Raw genomic sequence first — 23,311 nt, forward strand, 5'->3', positions numbered from 1 at the left:
TAGCATCTACGAGGTGCTGGGCTGCGAGGGCCCCAAGGATGCTGCTATGTAATCGCATCCCGCATTCTACTTGCTCTACTGGAGCATGTATTCTGATAAAGTGACAAGCATACTTTAAATGTATCATATGCCAGTGTATAACTGCAACTAAGAAAAATAATACAAAGTAAAGGAATACAAAGTGAGGAGGCAGTGTGCTATTTTAGTGCGGGTGGCCAGGAGAGACCTCCTAGAGTAAGTGACATTTGAGCAGAGATGTGAAGGATGAAAATGAGCCAGTTCTCTGGCTGCATGGGAAGAGAGTTTCAGGCAGAGGGACAAGCAAAGGCAAAGACTCTGAGAAAGGAATGTGCTTGACAAGTTCAAGGACCAGGAAAGAGGTCTCTGTGGCCGGAGGACAAGGAAGGAGAGGGCAGTGGAAAGTGATGAGTCCAAAGGGGTAGCCTGGGGCCCAACTGTGTAGGGTCTTTTTCACTTATTAGCCCTCTTTCTGTCTGAAAGACCTGATGAGTTTATAGCCCCTGTTTCTCCATTCACAAAGGATGCTGAGATTCAGGTCTAACTTGAATTTAATGATTTCTTTTCAACTCACCAAAGCAACTCCTGCATTTCTTCTTACGTAAGACCCATTGCAAAAGGCCTTTGAGCAAATGATAGCAGGATAGGAAATGACTTGAATTCACACTGACTCCTTTAAAGTAAATAATGAATGACAGCTCTTGTTTTCTCATAAGAGGGAGGGATTTACAAGAGAATTGCATTCCTATGGCTACTGTTTTACAAGCAAAATACGCTGGAGAGTTCTTATTTTTAATATCTAAAAAGGAATCAGAAATAGTTGTGAGTCAGTGGCAAATCTAAAATCTGCTTAGAATATAAAGGCTGAAATCACAAGCAGCAATCACCGTGTGAGTTCCCTTTTCCTGCAAACAAAAACTGTTACTGGAGTAGAAACCAGAACACAGACCCACGCAAAAAAGATAAAATGGCAGAGTTGTCCTTCATGTCACAGCTAAGATTAAAATCATCTATCTGAACTGTGGAAACGGAAACATTCTCTTTTGTGAGAAAAAAAAAATGCCCGTTTTATGAACTGAAACAGTGCAGATGCATTCACTGCAGTGAGTGATGTTTCTATATTTTACACTACATGTTTATTCAACCAGACCTGGTGTCTGTTACTGGCCACTGCCTGTTTGCAGGGGGGAAGCCACATTAAAAAGTGAATATTCAGGGTTTCTTGTGGGGGAAGGGTGTGGTGTCTAAATGAGGTGTCTCTTGATAGGCTGGGGGCCCCCGAAATGCAGGGTGAAGATCAGGTGGGAGCCAGTGGTACAGGAGGTGCAAGAGTTCACCTAAGACAGAACAAAGGAGATAGAAGTTTATGGAATACACCGGAAGGGAGCTGTGGACAGGACAGCAAAGGAGGGGCTGTCTGCAGCAAGGTAGTGGGTGGGGGCTGTTTTTCAAAGGGGGAAGATGAAGAGGTATGCCAACGTATGGAATTCTCCCTTTTTTGGTAACTGTGCCGAGGTGTACATAGCCTACTGGTCAGTTAGGGCCTCTGGGTATTTTGCAGTGGGTCCCCTGATGGACCTTTTCTACATTCCATTGCTCAAGCCTGTTTGCCCCCGAAAGCGGCCTCTACAAAGGGAATTTTTTTCTATAAAAGTGATTTGGATATGGAAGACAGGTGGACTGGAAAGAAAATATATTATTCTTGGGTTTATAGAATTGAGAAATCTATCTACCCACCCAGAGAGATGAAGTGACCTCCTGAGTGTCACTCAGAGAGTGGAAGTGTCTCTTCTCACTAAGATAGTATGATTTTTAAGTCAATACTGACCTGGAATGTTGAGCTCTTTTCACCCTGTAGAGAATTTTTTTAGCTCTTGATGTGATCCTGGTAGTGGCATAGCTAGAAAGTTGCTCCCAGGGCAAACATTTCAGAAAGATACCCCCATTTTTAATAAGGATAAAAGAGAATTCCAAGAGAATTTTTTTTTTTTTTTTTTTTTAGAAAGTGTGGGGCAGTGGGGCAGAGGGAGTGGAAGAGAGAGAATCTTAAGCAGGTTCCATGCCCAAGGTGGAGCCCGAAGCAGGGCTCAATCCCATGACCCTGAGATCATGACCTGAGTCGAAATCAAGTCGGACACTTAACCAACTGAGCCATCCAGGTGCCCCCCAAGAGAACAAATTTGACCAAGTCTTTCGTGACATTCTTTCACACAATGTGGAGAAATAAGAAACGTGGGTCGGCGGCTTACATATTTAAATTCAAAACTGATTGTGTGGCCATATCTAAAAGTAAAAATTAGATAATTGTCACGTATGGGGCAGTGTGTGTGGCACACAGTAAGATCCTGTACTTGCACTGCAGCCGAACATGGCAGCAGTGGGTCTTACTACCACTCTCCAAATCCACCTCTGCAACAAGACTGTGACAATGTTGTCAGATGGGGCTTTGGCTGCTGTGTCTTTTTAAAGTCCTTAGGTGGTTTTGATGCAAAGCCAAGGTTGAAAATACATGGCCAAGGGTTTAAGAACTTAAGCTTGAGAGTCTGGCAGACCCAGGTTTGAATCCCAGCCTTCACCAAGGAAGTCATTTAGATTTTCTAAGCTTCCATTTCCTCATCACTATAACCGGGGTAATAATACCTTCCTTGAGTCACTTGGAAGTTTAGGTGAAAAAGTATTTTTAAACCCTTAGCACAGCTATTAAATGCGTATTACAGTTGTGGTAAGGTCAATTTACAGATATCAGCAGGCTGGGAGGTATAAGAAATATGTTGGATTTTATTAGTAATCCTGAAGCATTTGTCACAATTTATCACATTCCACAGAACTGTGTGGGCTAGAATGATAAGGGCTGAGTTGTACAGAGATAAATGCAAAGACTTGCATTTGGATAAAAAAAACAACAACTATGCATTAAATGATGAAATAATAAAAATATCATTCTTAAGAGGAGCCAAAAAAAAAAAAATGTGAGGGCAAAAAAAGATACAGAAAAGTCCTTGGAAAGGGAAACAGGTTCAAGCAAATGGTTGGGGCTAGACTAGGAGTTACTTTGTTTCTTTCCAAGATAGGGAAGAGTACTTTTCTGAAGGCAAAGGAGGTAGCTATGGAGAGAGGCTGATTTATTCCAGGTCTAGTAATATAAACCAAAGGCAAAGGCAGGAGTGTGAATCAGGTAGACAGACAAGCAAGCAATGAGTTTTTACTTTGAACCATCCAGATATTTTAGAATCGTTCATTTCAAAGTTTGGTTAGATATAGGGGGGTGGGGGGGTCCAAAACCTCCTCTGCACTTCAGCATATCCCTGATCTCTCATCCTTCCTTATAGTCCCAAAGATAAAGGGTTCCTGGCAAACAGATCCCTCCTTCCCTCCTTCTCTTGAGATAACTAGATACATTTAACTTTGGTGCGTGAAAACCAAAAGTTTTCCCCTCTGTAAACCAAGAATTAATAACCTCCTTCAAGTAAGGATAATTATTTGGTGAAATATGCAAAATGTCTATTATAATTATGCTCTACTTTACAAAAAATGTTTTACTTAAAACAGAGGTATAGTAACCAATTCACTAAAAATATTTTTCTTTATAAAAGGAGTCATATCATGATTCACTCTTAAAAATAGAAATTTCCCTGGCATAACTGTTTGTTTACAGAGCATTAATTCCTGAGTTCTTATTTAGATTATGGATTCTGCCTCTTTCTCTAAGAATGGTCCTCTTCACCCAGAGTAGCCAGCCTCTAGCCCCTGTGTTATTGTTCATGACCCTGCCCCCACAGCCCTTGATTGCATCATGAGTTGTCACGTGACTCATGCTAAGCCAATAGGGGTCTCCCTTTTGGAGAAGTCCAAACTGGGATTCAAAGATAGTTGCCCAGACTTTTCTTTTCACTTGATGCTTCCTATGCTCTAAAGTTAAATCTGCCATTGTAGTGTTGCCATCTTTCTTTATATACATTGAGTTGCACAGATAGCTGATTTGCTGTGGGGGAAAAAAAGATTAACACAGACCTAAGAGAGGAGAGAGAAAAAGAGAGAGAGCACACCAAGAATGAGTCCTCATAGTGTTTTGGTTTCCTCTTCCTTATAAGGCCCAAAGAAACTTCCTGTATTTGGTATCTTGAAAATATTTCCTTATGACAAATTTCTCCTTTTTACTTAAGCTAGATCTACTAGTGTGGAGTACTTGCAATGAAATAACCTGAAGTAAGACAGATATAGCACACTGATGAGAAGAAGAGAAAAAAAAATACTCTCAAATTACAAGAGAAGATGTACATCTTTTAAAATCCAATTTACGGGCGCCTGGGTGGCTCAGTTGGTTAAGCGACTGCCTTTGGCTCAGGTCATGATCCTGGAGTCCCGGGATCGAGTCCCGCATCAGGCTCCCTGCTCAGCAGGGAGTCTGCTTCTCCCTCTGACCCTCCTCCCTCTCATGCTCTCTGTCTCTCATTCCCTCTCTCTCAAATAAATAAATAAAATCTTTAAAAAATAAAAAAATAAAATAATAAAATAAAATAAAATCCAATTTACCAGGCACCTGGGTGGCTCAGTCTTTGAGTGTATGACTTCGGCTCAGGTCATGATCCCAGGGTCCTGGGATCAAGCCCCGAATCGGGCTCCCTGCTCAGTGGGAAGCCTGCTTCTCTCTCTACCACTCCCCCTGCTTATGTTCCCTCTCTCCCTGTGTCTCTGTCAAATAAATAAATAAAATCTTTTTAAAAAATCCAATTTACCCACAAATTTGCAAGTCTATCTTCATGATAAAACCAAGCATAACTATATAACTATTAGTCACAATCTGAGACATTACATGGAACCCATAGGTTAGCCAAAAATTAGCTATCTTTGAGTATGGTGGCTATGTCCTGCAGAGAAATTTTCCTCACCCTCCCCTCCTCCTCCAAATCATCACTCCCTTCAGGGCTGTTGGGTTTTCTTTTCTCACTCGCTTCACCCAACTTTCTCTGTAACTCAATTTTGTGAATCTTCTGGGCCATAGCTATAGTCATTGCTGTGGTCACTCCAGTGGTCACTCCACTTTAGCAACACTATTGACCCAAGGGAAACCTAATTTGATATTAAAGCATCATACTGTTGTGTTTAAATACTGTGTATTTCAATTTTACCTATGAAATACACAGCTGGACAAAAAATGCTGCCTAAAACAGTTCTCAACTTTAGCTTCTACTCCTGCCTGGCTACATACCCCCAATGTCTATAATTTGTCTTTAAGTATATTTGCTCAACAAACAGACCCCTCCCTACACCCTGTCTCTCCCTCCAGGCCTTCGCTTTCTAAGGTTTGGAGGCTGCATCTCTTTATCTCTACCTGATGAGAGTTGGTCAAAGGAAAAGCCTGTGTTTTCCCCCCAGTATAGGCGGCTGGTGCCGAGGGAGCACCTTCTTTAGGGTGGTCTTACTTTATCCACATTTCTGGTCTCTCAGTTCTTTTTGAGACCTGAGACCCATCAGTGGCTCATGCCTGAATTTGTTTACTTGAATTATGTTTTCTTAAAAAAAGACACTTATGTTATTCCGGGCTATTGTTGAGATTATTGTAGCTGAATGACTATGAAGTACTTTGTTTTTTAACAAGGAGTTTAAGTTTTATTTTCTCTGTGCATTTGCAAAAACACTTAAGACCAATATAGAAAAAAAATAAAACCTGTGAAAAATATTACACTTAAAAAAAAAAAAAAAAGCCTGAGAGGGATTAGTGCCTTAGCTGTAGGGAGCTACTGCAATTCTGACTGGTCCAAGGAATTGAAAAGATACTGGGAAGACAGAACAGGAGGCACGAGGGGAACTAGAGGCCGGGGGGTGGGTCTGGGTGGAGGGAGGGGCCCCCACTGGTAGCCATCGGGTGGGGGTCGTGGAGGCCCAGTGTATCCATGAGGGGGCATCAGTGGAGGAGGTCCACGCATCCCATGTGGAGGCACAGACCTGGGTGACCCATGGGAGACCCAAACAGAGGCCACTGGGGGGCATGCCCATTAGAGGAGGTCCTAGATGAAGCATTCCAGGTGGTGGTTGGGGTGGTGGCTGCCCCCCAGAGCCTGGTGGCCTGGCATGGGGATGTCCTAAGCCATGAGTGCCATGGTAGGCCAGCTGCATCTGAGCCGTCCCTGGATGGGGCATCCCACACAGTGGGAATGGATGAGGATGTGAGTGTCCATGTCCAGGATGTCTAGCCCCTGGGGTTCCTGCTGATGGTGGGCCATCAGCTCCAGCCCCAGGATGTGTAGGTAATGGGGGCATGGCTAGGAGTATTCCAGGTGGAAGGGCTCCAGGAGCAGCACTGGGGGTGGGAGGGACCAAGGAGGACTCATACCTGATGGAGGAAGCCCAGACCCCAATGATGATGCCAGAGAATTGGGGGCTGAGGGTGGAGGAGGTGAATCTACAAAGAGCTGATGAGGGCAGTCAGCCTGGGAGAGTAGGTTCTGGGGTGCCAGAAGTTGTTCGGCCGCTGAGCCACCATGTTCACCCCTGGTGTCCTTCTTAAAGGCATGGACACAGCGAAAGGGCAGTTACAGAGATACTGCCCATTCATGGCCTCAACAGCTGCTTCTGAAGCATCAAACGAAGCAAAATTTATAAAGGCATAATCTTTGGAGTTGCCTGTGTCAGGGTCCCGCATAATCTCGGGGATTTGTGAGATCACCCCAAAGGCATTGGAAATATCACAAAGCAGCTTCTCATCAATCTCTGGGTCCAGATTGCCAATGACAATGTTGGCCCCCACATCCAGGTTCTTGTGAGCTGATGCTTGTCCACCTTCCCACAGAGTTTGACCAGGTTCATGATCTTCATGGCAGAGTCAGCATCTTCGTCACTCAAGAATTCTGCAAAGCCGTAGCCTGGGTGCTGTTGATTACTGGCCCTGCCTGGAGGATTAGCTCCCACAGCACTGGTTGGCTAACCTTCCCATCCAGGCCCCCCACCCCCCACGGAGACAGAGGCATCCTGGTTCTGCTGGGAGATCAGCCTGGCCACCGGTGGCAAAGGGGCTCCTGCTGTCTCCACTGTGAAGTACTTTAAAGCCCACTGAATCAGGGGCGCCTGGGTGGCTCAGTCGGCTAGGCGTCTGCCTTCGGCTCAGGTCATGATCCCAGGGTCCTGGGATCGAGTCCCGCATCGGGCTCCCTGCTCGGCGGGGGTCCTGCTTCTCCCTCTCCCTCTGCCTGCCTGTCTGCCTACTTGTGATCTCTCTCTCTCTCTCTGTCAAATAAATAAATAAAATAAAAAATAAAGCCCACTGAATCAAAGTTGTATGCAAAAGTCACCTACTTTAAATAACTGTTACTAATGACTGGTCAAACTTCAGTTAGGAATTATAAATTGCGAGTTACAAATTGTATCTGCCAAGAAGATATGTTGAAGTCCTAACCACCAGGACCTGTGAACGTGGGTTTATATGGAAATAGGGTCTTTGCAGACGTAATCATGTTAAGATGAGGTCATTGGGGTCCCTAATCCAATAGGACTGGTGTTCTTTTTTTTTTTTTTAAGATTTTATTTATTTGAGAGAGAGAGAACACACCACAAGAGGGAGGAGGGGAAGAGGGAGAGGAGAAGCAGATTCCCCGCTGAGCAGGGAGCCCCACTATGGGCTTGATCCCAGGACCCTGAGATCACGACCTGAGCCGAAGTCAGATGCTTGACCAACTGAGCCCTCCAGGCGCCCCACGACTGGTGTTGTTGTGAGAAGTGGAGAAGACAGATGCGGAGCGAAAACAGCCACATGAAAGAGAGTCAGAGACTGGAGTGATGCATCTGAACCAAGGAAGCCCTCAGGCTACCAGAAACTGGAAGAGGCAAGGCAGGAATCTCCTCTGAAGGCTTCAGAGAGAGCAGGCCATTGCCAGTTCCTTGAGTTCAGACTTCTAGCCTCCAGAACTGTGAAAGAGTAAATTTCTGTCGTTTTAAGCCACCCGGTTTGTGATACTTCGTTCCAGCCATATAGGAAATACACTACCCCTACATTCCTCAAACTGAAACTAAGAAAAGCCTGGAGAATAACTTTCTCTTCTCTTACCCACACCTAACACTGTCTCCAAGTGAACATTGATACCCCCATTCATTTGGAGAAAAAAAAAATACTGTTGCTTTGCTTTCTCCTTTTGCATAATGGTGCTTTTGTTTACTTGTGTTTGTCTTTGTTTTTCCTTTCTTTTCTGTCACCGTCACCTTTGTCTGTCAGAGAGCAAGCATGAAATGGTGTAATAGTCCAAAGGCAAACTCTTGGTCAGACAGTCTAATGCTACAAAGATTTTAGTTTCGTGTGCTTTCCACTCAGATGCCAATTCAGCTCTTGAACTACTCACAGGACGTGTTCTGGGAATCGACAGCACTACAAGTAATAAAGTATTTAGCAAGAATCATGCATCTATTATCCTATTATCTATTATCCTTATTAAGGGACTGAGAACATTTGTTGAGCAAGCTACTTTTTTCTTTTTTGATCTCACAAGTAAACGTTCCAAATAATATAGACTGTAAAGTGTACAAAGTAGAAGTTCCTCATGTCCCTCCTCCCTTGCCAGAGGTAACCCCTGATGACTATCTTGTGTGTCACTTTTCAGACTTTTTCCTAAGCATTTTCCTGCATATCTCCTATAGATGTAGTTTTGGGCTCTGTAAACAAAATGGGTAATTCCACACCATTATGTGACCATTTTTTCACTTAACACATACTAGAGGCCTTTCATTCAACTTGTATTGCTGTCCCTTGTGCTTTTTAACTCTTATACGGTGTTCAATAAAACAGGTGACTCACAATTTATTACATAATGCCCCCATTTATCAACATTTAGTTTTGTAATTTTCACAATTATAAGCAGTGCTAAATTTGCACACCATTATATATGTATTTCATGGGCACAAAGATATTTCCTAGGATAGACACTGGGCTGCTTGGGCCAAAGGAAATACATATTTAAAATTTGGTGGCTCTTGCCAAATTGACTTTCAAAAATCTCATAGTAGCATATCAATGCCCATTTCTCTGTAATCTCACTAACTCTGGATATTATAAATCCTTAATTTTAGGTAATTTTAATTCCAAATCACATTAATTCCAATAGTTCAGCAAATATCTATTAAACACCTGTTATGTGATAAGTTCTTTACAAATGTCACACATTTGCTAATATGTCTACCCATCCTTGCCTCCACTTGTCTTTAATACCCTTTAAAGTAGACATAATAATACTAGATTGTAAAATTCACCAACCATCTTGACCAAGCAAGTAATTATTCAATCACATTCAAATATACTTCTGAAATCAGCTGCCTTATTCCATTTTTCTTATGGGAGAAAATTATTTCTTTGGGCAAACACTGGTGACATACAAAGACCCGGGATTTTTACTGTCTAGGGTACCTTGATCAGTTATTCAGCCTTTCTGAACTTCTGTTTCCTAGTCTTCCCCATTAGAATATTAGGAGTTCTTACCTTTTAGGACTGATTTTAAGTTACAATGAGATAACACATAAAAAAACACTCAGTAAATTCCTGATAATAATAATAATAATAGATGACATCAGAGTACATACAACACACCAGTCATTTATCAAGGACTTTTCATGTATTAAATCATTTGAGCCTCACAACAACTCTATGAGATGGTTCATTTCATTACCTTTATTTCAAAAGGAAGAAACTGAGGCACAAAAAAATAACTTTCCTAGGGTCTTCCTAAAATCCTGCAAAGCCAGGACTGAACCCTAGAAGGCCTGGCTTCAGGGCCAACCACATTCTACTGTCTCCTGAATAGGCAATCAAGCAATAAATATTATTTCCTTTATTCTTGTCGTCTTACAGCAGAGTCTATTGAATGCACATCCCTACTTAAAGAATGTTAAATATGGTGATGGAAGCTGACTCATTGAATTCTAAAGGGATCATGTAACATTATTTACATACAACGTATAACAAAGACTTCTACCCAGGGACAGATTCTTGTTTGTTGGAACAGCTCCAGATGCTCCGATGTTGTGGAGCAGTGGTTCTCAAACTGTGGTGCCTGGATGAGCAGCGTGGGTACCACCTGGGCACTTGTCAGAAATGTAAACACTTGAGCCCAGACTCAAACCTCCTGTATAAAATTCTGGAGGTGAGGCTGAGCCACTTGTGTTTTAACAAGACTTCTAGATGATTCTGATGCATGTAAAAGTTTAAGAACTGCTGTTGTAGGGAATCCATATAATGGGTGAAGTGAAAAGAAAAGAAATAGCGAAAGAGCTTAGATTGACTTTCAGAATAAACAGATGGTGCAGAGAAGGGGGGCAGGGAATGGTGAAAGATATGTGAGGCCCAAATATAGAACCTGACTTGAGGGATGAGCAAAAAGAAGAGATCTTTATTTCATGTTGCTGCAGTATGTGTAGGGAAACAAGAGATGAATAGCAAAAGATAATTTTAAAATATTTTGCTTTATGTTATAAATAAGATGCACTTTTATGCCCTCAAGGAAACAACTCGATTTTCAAGATGGCGGCAGAGTAGGAGGACCCTAGGCTCCTCTTGTCCCGCAAACACAACTAGATAACTATCAAATCATCCTAAATACCCCAGAAATTGACCTGAAGACTGGCAGAACAAACTCCACAACTAAAGGGAGAGAAGAGGTCACATTGAAGAAGGTAAGAAGTGTGGAGACATGCTTTAGGGGAGAATTGGATCACAATGCAGAGGGGAGGGAGCCATGGTCACAGAGAAGGGCAAGAGAGAGACAGAGAGAAAGAGAGAGAGGGGAGCACACACAGGAATGCACAAGGAGAACATTTCCCCAAAGCCATTGGCTTGGAAAATGAGAGAGGCTGAATTTCATGAGTTCTTGCAACCAGTAGGGATTAAAGCCTGAGGTTTTTGTTTTTGTTTTTGTTTTAAGATTTTTTATTTATTTATTTGACAGAGAGAGAGAGACAGCTAGAGAGAAAGAACATAAGCAGGGGGAGTGGCATAGGGAGAAGCAGGCTCCCAGCTGAGCAGGGAGCCCGATGCAGGGCTCGATCCCAGGACCCTGAGATCATGACCTGAGCCAAAGGCAGACGCTCAATGACTGAGCCACCCAGGCGCCCCTAAAGCCTGAGTTTTAAAGGTCAGTGAGCTTGACTGGGATAGAGCCCTGAGGGTACTGCCCTGTTCTTGGAGAGAAGGCAGGCAAATAACCCAGGGCAGATAGCATGGAAACAGCATCTGGAAGGTGTCTAGGGCACATAGAAGGGAAATTATTCGCTCTCAGTCAACCTTGTCTCAGTCCCAGCATGGTGGACCCCTCCCTGAGAAGACCAACACAAACCCCTGCTCACATCATGTATCCCGACCAGAGAGCTCTGCAGGGCGTCAGTTCTGGTGGAGTTGATGTCAGGTTTCATTTCACAAGCATATCAGAGCACACCTAGTTAAAACTCACCACATTTAGGGCGCCTGGGTGGCTAAGTCGTTACGTGTCTGCCTTCGGCTCAGGTCATGATCCCAGGGTCCTGGGATCAAGTCCCACATCGGGCTCTCTGCTCAGCAAGGAGCCCACTTCTCCCTCTCATTCTCCCTCTGCCTGCCGCTCCCTCCTGCTTGTGCTTGCTCTCTCTCTCTCTGTCAAATAAATAAATAAAATCTTAAAAAAATAATAAAATAAAATAAAACTCACCACATTTAGTCCAGGGACCAAACACTGCCCACAGCAGGCAAGGCTAGCTTCTGCAAATGATTAGCCTGAAGGATAGAGCAGCCAAAACACAATAATAGAGCACACACAACACACACCAGAGACACTCCCTGAAGCAACAGGCACTACATGACCTCTTCTTCATAAAGTCAATACTTTCAGGAGCAGGAGACACGAACAGCCTTTTCTAACACAGAGAAGAAGGCAGAGACTTAGATAAAATGCCAAGATGGAGGAATATATCCCAAATGAAAGAACAAGATAAGACCAGAGATCTAAGCGAAAAAGATAGAGGTAGCCTGCCTGGAGGAGAATTTACAGCAACAGTCATAAGGATAGTCACTGGGCTTGAGAAGAGAAAAGAAGACATCAGTGAGACCGTCACCACAGAGATAGAAGATTTAAAAAAGAATCAATCAGAGATGAAGAATGCAATAAACAAGGCTGGAAACAGGCTTGATACAATGAACAGCAGACTGCAAGAAGCAGAGGAACGAATCGGTGACTTAGAAGAAAAAATAATGGAAAATAACAAAGCCGAACAAAAGCGAGGATGAAGGGCGCCTGGGTGGCTCAGTTGGTTAAGCGACTGCCTTCGGCTCAGGTCATGATCCTGGAGTCCCAGGATCGAGTCCCGCATCGGGCTCCTTGCTCAGCAGCGAGTCTGCTTCTCCCTCTGACGCTCCCTACTCTCATGCTCTCTCTGTCTCATTCTCTCTCAAATAAATAAATAAAATCTTAAAAAAAAAAAAAAAAAAGCGAGGATGAAGAATTATGCAACACGGGAACAGACTTAGAGAACTCAGTGATTCCATCGAACAAAATAACATTCATATTGTAGGAGTCCCAAAAGAAGAGAGAGAAAAGAGGGTAGAAAATTTATTTCAACAAATAACAGCTGAAGAGTTTCCTAATCTGTGGAAGGAAACAGACATCCAAATCCTAGAAGCACAGAGATCTCCCATCAAAATCAACAAAAGCAGGCCAACACCAAGATATATTGTAATTAAATTTACAAAATACAGAGATAAAGAAAAAATCTTAAAAGTAGCAACACAAAAGAAGTCTTTAACTTACATGGGGGAGAACCCATAAGGCAAGCTAGAGATTTCTCAACAGAAACATGGCAAGCCAGAAGGGAGTGGTATGATATATTCAACGTGCTGAACAGGAAAAAGTTGCAGCCAAGAATACTCTAACCAACAAAGCTATCATTCAGAATAGAAGGAGAGATAAAGAGTTTCCCAGAGAAACAAAAGCTAAAGAAGTTCATGACCACCAAATCAGCCCTGCAAAAAATATTAAAGGGAACTCTGTCAGTGCAAAGGAGAGACCAAAAGTGACAAAGACAAGAAAGGATCAGAGAAAATCTCCAGAAACAATGACAAAACGAGTAATAAAATGGTAATAAATACATATGTATAAATAATTACTTGTAAATGGACTAAATGCTCTAATCAAAACATACAGCATGCCAGAATGGAAGAAAACAACCAAGACCCATTGATATGCTGCCTGCAAGAGACTCATTTTAGTGGAGCCTGGGTGGCTCCATTGGTTAAGCAGCCAACTGTTGATTTTGACTGGGTCATGATCTCAGGGTTGTGAGATCAAGCCTGTGCTGAGCTCACACTGAGTGTGGAGCCTGCTTAAGATTCTCTCTCTCTCCCTCTGCCCCTCCACCGCTGTTCACATGCTCTTTTGCTCTCTCTCTCTAAAAAAAAGAGAGAGACAGAGACTTTTTAGACTAAAAGACACCTGCAGATTGAAAGTGAGAGGGTGAAGAAACATTTATCATGCAAATGGATGTCAAAAGACAGCCAGAGTAGCAATATTTATATCAGATAAAACGGACTTTAAAACAAAGACTGTAGGGGCGCCCGGGCGGCTCAGTCGTTAAGCGTCTGCCTTCGGCTCGGGTCATGATCCCAGGGTCCTGGGATCGAGCCCTGCATCGGGCTCCCTGCTCAGCGGAAAGCCTGCTTCTCCTTCTCCCACTCCCCCTGCTTATGTTCCTGCTCTCACTGTGTCTCTCTCTGTCATATAAATAAATAAAATCTTTAAAAAAAAAAAAACAAAGACTGTAAAAAGAGACAGAGAAGGGGATTATAATCATAAGGGGGACTATCCAACAAGAAGAATAGCAACTGTAAATATTTATGCACCCAAAGTGGGAGGAGCCAAAAATATAAAACAATTAATAGCTAACATAAAGGAACTAATTGATAATAACACAATAATCATGGCAGAATTTAAGACCCCACTCACATCAATAGATCATCTGAACAGAAAATAAACAAGGAAACAATGGCTTTGAATGACACACTGGGCCAGAGGGATTTAATGGACATATTAAGAACATTCCATCATAAAACAGCAGAATACACATTCTTTTCAAGTGCACATGGAACACTCTCCAGAACAGATCACATATTAAGTAACAAAACAGGCCTCAGAAAATACAAAAAGACTGAAGTCATACCATCCACCTTTTCCGACCACAGCACTATGAACCTAGAAGTCAACCACAAGAAAAAATTTGGAAAGACCACAAATACATAGGCAGATCAACCAAGAAACAATGAACAGATCAACCAAGAAATCAAAGAAGAAATAACAAAAGTACATGAAAACGAAAATGAAAACATGATGGTCCAAAACCTTTGGGATGCAGCAGAAGCGACCCTAAGAGAGAATTATATAGCAATACAGGACGGACTACCTCAAGAAGGAAAAATCTCAAATAAACAACCTAATCTTACACCTAAAGGAGCTAGAAAAAGAACAACAAGAGAAGTCTAAAGCTAGCAGAAGGAAGGAAATAATAAAGGTTAGAACAGAAAAAAGTGATCTTGAAACTGAAAGAAAAATAGAACAGATTAATGAAATCAGGAGCAGGTTCTTCAATGGAATTAATAAAATTGATAACCCCCTAGCCAGACTTACCAAAAATAAAAGAGAAAGGACCCAAATAAATAAAATCACAAATGAGACAGGAGAAATAACAACCAATACCACAGAAATAAAATTATATTATGAAAAACTATATGCCAACAAATTGGACAACCTGGAAGAAATGGATAAATTCCTAGAAACATATAAACTACCAAAACTGAAACAGGAAGAAATAGAAAACTTGAACAGACCAATAACCAGCAAAGAAATTGAATCAGTAATCAAAAATGTCCCAACAAACAAAAGTTCAGGGCCAGAGGGCTTCGCAAGTGAATTCTATCAAATATTTAAACAAGAGTTAGTACCTATTCTTCTCAAACCATTCCAAAAAATAGAAATGGAAGGAAAACCTTCAAATTCATTCTATGAGGCCAGCATTACCCTGATACCCAAACCTGACAAAGGCCCTACTAAAAAAGAGAACTACAGGCCAATAACCTTGATAAACATGGATGCAAAAATTCTCAATGAAATACCAGCAAACCAAATCCAACAATACATTAAAAGAATCATTCACCATGATCAAGTGGGATTTATTCTTGGGTTGCGAGGGTGGTTCAATATTCGCAAATCCATCAACATAATACACCACATTAATAAAAGAAAGGATAGAACCATATGATGATCATTTCAATAGATTCAGAAAAAGCATTTGACAAAGTACAACATCCATGCATGATAAAAACCCTCCACAAAGTAGATTTAGAGGGAAAATACCTCAATATAATAAAGGTTATCTATGAAAAACCCAAAGTTAATATCCTCAATGGGGGAAAAACTGAGAGCTTTTCCTCTACAGTCAGGAATAAGCCAGGGATGTCCACTCTCACCACTGTTATTTAACATGGTACTGGAAGCCCTAGCCACAGCAGGTAGACAACAAAAAGAAATAAAAGGTGGGGCACCAGGGTGGCTCAGTTGGTTACGTGACCAACTGTTGATTTCAGCTCAGGTCATGATCTCAGCTTGTGAGATCAAGCCCCGTGTCAGGCTCCGAAATGGGCGTAGAGCCTACTTAAGATTCTCTCTCTCCCTCTCCCTCTGCCCCTGCCCCCCTCTAAAAAAAAAGAAAGAAAGAAAAGAAAAAGAAATAAAAGGCATCCAAATTATAAGGAAGAAGTAAAACTTTTACTATTTGCAGATGACATGAAACTAAATATAGAAAACCCAAAAGACTCCACCAAAAAACTGCTAGAACTGATACACGAATTCAGTAAGGTCACAGGATACAAAATCAATGTACAGAAATCTGTTCCATTTCCATACACCAGTAATAAAGCAGCAGAAAGAGAAATTAAGAAATCAATTCCATTTACAATTGCACCCAAACTGTAAGATACCTAGGAATAAACTTAACCAAAGAGGCAACAGACCTGTACTCTGAAAACTATAAAACACTGAAGAATAAAATTGAAGATGACATAAAGAAATGGAAAAACATTCCATGCTCATAGATTGGAAGAACAAATATTGTTAAAATATCTACACTAGGGGCACCTGGGTGGCTCAGTCGTTGGGCGTCTGCCTTCGGCTCAGGTCATGATCCCGGGGTCCTGGGATCGAGCCCCGCATCGGGCTCCCTGCTCCGTGGGAGGCCTGCTTCTCCCTCTCCCACTCCCCCTGCTTGTGTTCCCTCTCTCGCTGTGTCTCTCTGTCAAATAAATAAAATCTTTAAAAAAAAAAAATGTCTATACTACCCAAAGCAATCTATACATTTAATGCAATCCCTATCAAAATACCAATAGCAAAAAAAACCCCACAAAAAACAAAAAACCTACAACATTTTTCACAGAGCTAGAACAATCCTAAAATTTGTATGGAACCACAAAACACCCTGAATAGCTAAAGCAACCTTGAAAAAGAAAAGCAAAGCTGGAAGCATCACAATTCCAGACTTCAAGTTATATTACAAAGCTGTAGTGATCAAAACAGTATGGTACTGGCACAAAAATAGACACAGAGATCAATAGAATAGAATAAAAACCCAGAATTGAACCCACAACTATATGGTCAGTTAATCCTTGACAAAGCAGGAAAGAATATCCAATGGAAAAAAGTCTCTTCAACATATGGTGTTGGGAAAACTGGACAGCAACATGCAAAAGAATGAAACTGGACCACTTTCTTATAACAAACACAAAAAAATAAAGTGAAAATGGATTAAAGACCTAAATGTGAGGCCTGAAGCCATTAAAATCCTAGAGGAGAACACAGGCAGTAACCTCTTTGCAATCAGCCGTAGCAACTTCCTTCTAGATATGTCTCCTGAGGTAAGGGAAACAAAAGCAAAAATAAAGTATTGGAACTACATAAAAATAAAAAAAAGCTCTGCATGGTAGTGGTTAGGTGGCTCAAGTCGGTTAAGCGTCCAATTCTTGCTTTTATTTTTTTAAAGATTTTATTTATTTATTCATTTGGCAGAGAGAGAGAGAGAGCACAAGCAGGGGGAGCAGTGGAGGGAGAGGGAGAAGCAGACTCGCTGCCGAGCAGGGAGCCCGATGTGGGGCTCAATCCAAGGACCCTGAGATCATGACCTGAGCCCAAGGCAGTCGCTTAACTGACTGAGCCACCCAGGCCCCCTCAACTCTTGCTTTTAACTCAGGTCATGATCTCAGGGTCATGAGATTGAGCCCTGCATCCGCCTCTGTGCTCAGTGTGGAGTCTGCTTCAGATTCTCTCTCCCTCCTCCTCTGCCTCTCCCACTTATGCTCTCTCTCTCTCTAAAATAAATAACAAATAAATCTTAAAAAAAAAAAAAGCTTCTGCACAGTGAAGGAAACAATCAACAAAACTAAAAGGCAACCTACCGACTAGGAGAAGATATTTGCAAATGACATATTTGATAAAGAATTAGTATCCAAAATATATAAAGAACTTATATAACTCAACAGCCCAAAAATGAATAATCCAACTAAAAAATGGGCAGAAGACACGGACAGACATTTTTCCAAAGAAGACATCCAGATGGCCAACAGGCACATGAAAAGATGCTCAACATCAGTCATCATCAGGGAAAACAAATCAACACTACAATGAGAGGTCACTTCACACCTGTCAGAATGGCTGAAATTAACAACACAAGAAACAACAAGTGCTGGTGAGAATGTGGAGAAAGGGGAACCCTCTTCACTACTGGTGGGAATGCAAACTGGTACAGCCACTCTAGTATGCAGGTTCCTCAAAAAGTTAAAAATAGAACTACCCTACAATCTAGCAATTGATCTACTAGGTATTTACCCGAAGAATACAAAAATACTAATTCAAAGGGATACATGCACCCCAAAGTTTATAGCAGCATTATCTACAATAACCAAATTATGGAAGCATCCCAGGTGTCCAACAATTGATGAATGGATAAAGAAGATGTGGTACATTTATACAATGGAATGTTATGCAGACATAAAAAAGAATGAACGCTTGCCATTTGCAACATGGATGGAGCTAGAGAGTATGATGTAAGCAAAATAAGTCAGTCAAAGAAAGACAAATACCATTTCACTCATGTGGAATTTAAGAAACAAAACCAACAAGCAACGGGGAAAAAAATAGAGGGAGAGACAAACCAAGAAACAGACCTCTAACTATAGAGAACAAACTGAGGGTTACCAGAGTGGAGCTTGGTGGGAGGATGGGTTAAATAGATGATGGGGATTAAGAAGGTACTTTGTGATGAGCACTGGGTGTTGAATGGAAGTGTTGAATCACTATATTGTACACCTGACACTTTCAACTAACTGAAATTTAAATAAAACCTTAAAAAAAGAATACAACTCCAATTTTTCTTCAATTATTCTTAGGTATTAAACTTGTGCATATTTGAATAGTTACTGTATAACGCCTAGATCATATGGAAGTCCATAATTTTATTAAGATTATATTAAGTTACAATGCAATGAATTGAAGTCAAATAGCATTGGGTACACTTAATACAAATGAAACAAATTCTAAAATCATGAAGTGTTGAAGAACCTTACAGAAATTAAAGATCACTGATTAGATACAATCATCAAGTCTAAATACCATGTTCTATAAGTTACGAAGGTATCAAAGATGATGCAGCCCAAGCAATGCACTTATCTCTTGTCTGGTAGGACATGTATAAGAAGAGTTCATTGCAAAAGAACCCAAAGACTGACTTGTAGAATGTGAAGGCAGAAATATCGGTCTCATTTCCCAGTGCATATCCAGTACCATTCAAAGTTGGACACATAGCAGGTGCTAAGAAACACTGATGAAATTGAAATTGCAATGTCTCCCAGCCCTCAGCACACCACTCCCTACACCAGTTCCTTGATTTGATTTTCTCCATACCACTTCTTACCGTTTCACATACAATATATTTCATTTATTTACTTGTCTGTCTTTTCTCAAGTAGGAGGTAAGATCCAAGTATGTTATATTCATACTGTATACCTAGCACCTAGGACAGTGCCTGGTAGCTCGTAGGTACCAATAACTATTGAATGAGTGAACTTTTCATTATTTTGCTGTATATTCTATTAGGCAAGAATTAGTATGTCTATTTTACAGACAAGAAATGAAATGCAGTGAAGTTAACTGGCCCAAAATAACGTAACCATTAAGTATTAAAGTTGCTATTTGAAGTTAGCTGTCTTCCCAAGAAGGATGTTCTCTTAAAATAGATGTCATTTGAGCTTAAAAGTGGGTAGTATTGGAACTGTTTTCATAACTTATGTGGTTTCTTTCAAAAATTTACATTCTGTTCTATAGCTATAACCTCCACATTTACGGTATTCTTAGTCCTACAATAACAGGGAGGGAACATTCATCAGTCATTTTGCTATAGTTTCTCTGTTTATTTGTCAGTTCATCCTTTAGTGGTTTCTTCAAGAAGGGTTCAGGAGAACTGGTCTCTAAGTAGTGCATGTTCAAAAATGTTTTTCTGTTTCTTCTCTACTTAAACAAGTTTGGTTACCATACATTTCTTGGTTGTGCCTTAGTTCCCTTGAGAACTTTGGAGGTATTTCCCTCCTCTATTCTAGTGTTGGAAATAGGATAATAAATTTTCCTAAGCCTATGACTCACCTTCAGAACTATCAACATTTGCCAATCTTGTTTTTTTCTACCTCCCTCTACATTTTTTGCAAGCCCCATATATCATGTAATTTTTTCCTGTAAATATTTTAGTGTGCACCTCTAACTATATATATTTCTAACAAGTAAGCACTTTTTAAAAAACATAACTATCGGGGCACCTGGGTGGCTCAGTTGTTAAGCATCTGCCTTTGGTTCAGGTCATGATCCCAAGGTCCTGGGATCGAGTCCCACATGGGGCTCCCTGCTCAGCGGGAAGCCTGCTTCTCCCTCTCCCACTCCCCCTGCTTGTGTTCTGTCTCTTGCTGTCTCTCTCTGCCAAATAAATAAATAAAATCTTAAAAAAAAGACATAACTATCATGCCATTATCATAACACAAAGAAACCAATAATTCCTTAATATCATGTATTACCTAATTCATATTGAAATGGTACCTGATTGTCCCAAAGAGGTCTTTTGATACTTGGTATGCTAACTTCCATTTTAATCAGATAATTCTAGATGTTGTGTTGAGAGTAGACTGCAGGAGTCAAAAGTAGAAATACGGAGACCATTAAGGAGCCTATCACAAAGGCCAGGTGAGAAGTGGTTTGGAATGGACCAGAGTGGTAGCCTTGGAAATAGTGAGAAGTTACAGCATTCTAAATATGTTCTGAAGTTAGAATCAACAGATTTGCTAGTGGATTAGAGCTAGGATGTAAGAGAAAGAAAGCCACCAAAGATGACTCCAAGATTCTGGCCTGAGCTACTGTAAGGATGGTTATCTTTACTGAGATGAAGAAGACTGGGTAAGAAGCTGGTATACAAGTTCAGTTTGGGATATGTTAAGTATGAGAAGCTTATTAGTTACACAAAAGGAGAAGTCAGATAAGGAGCTAACTACACCTGGGGCACCTGGGTGGCTCAGTCGTTAAGCGTCTGCCTTCGGCTCAGATCATGATCCCAGAGTCCTGGGATCGAGCCCCGCATCGGGCTCCCTGCTTGGTGGGAGGCTTGCTTCTCCCTCTCCCGCTCCCCCTGCTTGTGTTCCCCTCTCTCGCCGTGTCTCTCTCTGTCAAATAAATAAATAAAAATCTTAAAAAAAAAAAGGAGCTAACTATACCAGACTGAAGTTTAGCAGAGATGTCTGAGCCAAATATATAAATTGGCAGTCATAAGCATAGAAATTATATTTAAAGCCATGGGATTAGGTGAAGTCACCAAAAGAATGAATATGGATTTAGACAGAAAAGAGAAGAAGTCCGATGACATAGATCTGGTAGACTCCAATGTTCACAGTTTGCTGACATGACAAGGAACCAGCAAATGAGACTGACAAGGAGGGACCAGTAAAATAGGAGAAAAATCAATATAGTACGGTGATCTGGAAGCCAAATAAAGTATTTTAAAGAAAAGTTACTAACAACTACATCAAATATTGCCATATCAAGTAAGATAAGGATGGAGAATTGTCTGTTCTATTTAACACTGGAGGTCACTGATGATGACTTTGACAAAAGCAGTTACATATTAGTGAGGCAAAATCCTGCTCTAATAGATTCAAGAGAGAATGGGCAGAGTACTGAGGATGGAAGTTACAGACAACTAGTAGGGGGTATTTTTATTAAAGGAGAAGAGAGAAATGTGGGAAGTACTGGAAGGGGAAGCAAAGCCAAGAGAAGAATGATTTAATTAATTAAACAATTAATCGTGAGAAATAACAGCATGCAGGTAATCCAGTGAAATGGTTCAGTAGCAAGGTAACAATTCATGATGAGGGATGAAGAAGGGGAATTGTTGGATCTGTGTCCTTGAATAGGAAGAGGAAATAGATCTAGATCACAAATGAAATGTTTGGCCTTACATGGCAGCATAGAGCATTCATCCAGGATGTGTAAGTTTAGGTCCTATGAGAAGCAGATGCCAGGATAAAATTAGATGTGCAAGGGATTTATTGGGATATATGCTTGCGAAGGATGAGAGAGAAAGGTGGGAAGGTAGGTGGGAAGAGCCTTCAGACCATGATGCAAGTCTGAGACATGTGAAAGAGAAGAAGAAATAGAAGAGAATTGGGTAGTTCCCTGAAAAGTTAAAAACAGAGTTATCCCATGGACCAATATTATTCCACTCCTAGGAATATACCCAAGAGAAATGGAAACAAATGTCCTCACAAAAACTTGCACAAAAATATTCACAGCACTATTATTTATAATAGGCAAAAAGTGGAAACAACTCAAGTATCTATCAACTGATGAATGGATAAATAAAATATGGTATATCCATATAACAAATTGTTATTCAGCAATAAAAAGGAAGTAATGATAAATGCTATAACATGGATGAGTCTTGAAAACATGCTAAGTGAAAGAAGCCAGTCACAGAAGACCACATATTACAAGACTGTGTTTATATGAATTATCCAGGAGGAGCAAATCTATAGAGACAGAAAGTAAATTCACAGTTGTCCAAGGCTGTAGGGGATTGGCAGTTTGAACGGTGAAGGCTAAAGGGTATCAGTTTCCTTTTTGGATAATGAAAATGTTCTAAAATCGATGGTGATGATGGTTGCACAATTCTGTGGCTATAAAAAAATGATTGAGTTGAACACTGTAAATAGGTGCAGTGTATGGTATGTGAATTTTATCTCCATAAAGCTTTAAAAAATAGAGGAAAAAAAAGACGATTGGGTAGGAAGACACTCAGATTGCAGTGCTACTCAGAAAGTCTTGACTGGGTCAACAGGAAGTCTTTGAGCAGAGATTGCCCGTTAGAAGAATCACATGTGGGGCAAAAATGAGAGTACTCTAGTACTCTCGTGATGCTCAGTCATTGGCTGGGAGAAGCCGAAGAAGGGGAGTAGAAGTGTGGGGGAAGGGACGCTTGGGTGGCTCAGTGGGTTAAGCATCTGCCTTTCGCTCAGGTCATGATCCCAGAGTCCTGGGATCCAGTCCCACATCGGGCTCCCTCCTCAGCGCAGAGCCTGCTTCTCCCTCTGCCCCTCCTCCTACTCGTGCTCTCTCACACATGTGCGTATGTGCTCTCTCTCTCCCCCTGACAAATAAGTAAATAAAATCTCAAAAAAAAAAAAAAAAAGAAGAGGTGTCGGGGAATGGAGGGCTCTCCAAGTAAACTCTGCAGTAAAACCATAAGTGTGTTGACTGGAGGCCGTCAGCCAACTACACACTTCACAGCAGATTGCCTTGAGCAGAGTCCTTCCATGGCTGCCAGAGAGTAAAAAATGTCAGGTTATAGCGCTACAAGACTGAGAGCTGAGTCTTCTATCTCCTGATTGATTCTTTTTTTTTTTTTCCCCCGATGCATAGGAAACAGTGAATCTGGGTGGGAGTGTGTGGAGATGTTGGGCTTTGAAGATAAACATGAAGTCATCTAGAAGAGCAGGAGGTTGAAAGGACCAAGGAAATATAGTTGATAACCAGGCAAGGTTAAGAGCCTGCTCGACATGAAGAATTTAAAGTGAGACTCAGAAACATGGGGTTTTCTCCACCCACATTCAGCAGCACAAGTCAAAGCTCAGAATGGGGAAAGTTCAATTAAAGCAGGGTTGGAGTTTTCCAAGGTGAGTAAGAGGAAGTGAAAACAGGGCAGGGAAGTTGAGGGTGTGTGCAAA

General features: G+C 41.2%; 1 pseudogene; it reads right to left on the bottom strand.

Moving 5' to 3' along the window:
- Positions 1–5,756: 5,756 nt before the first annotated feature.
- LOC110584336 lies at positions 5,757–19,535 on the bottom strand (annotated as a pseudogene).
- Positions 19,536–23,311: the final 3,776 nt, after the last annotated feature.

Source organism: Neomonachus schauinslandi, chromosome 13 (assembly GCF_002201575.2).
Source record: "Neomonachus schauinslandi chromosome 13, ASM220157v2, whole genome shotgun sequence".
Lineage (NCBI taxonomy): Eukaryota > Metazoa > Chordata > Mammalia > Carnivora > Phocidae > Neomonachus > Neomonachus schauinslandi.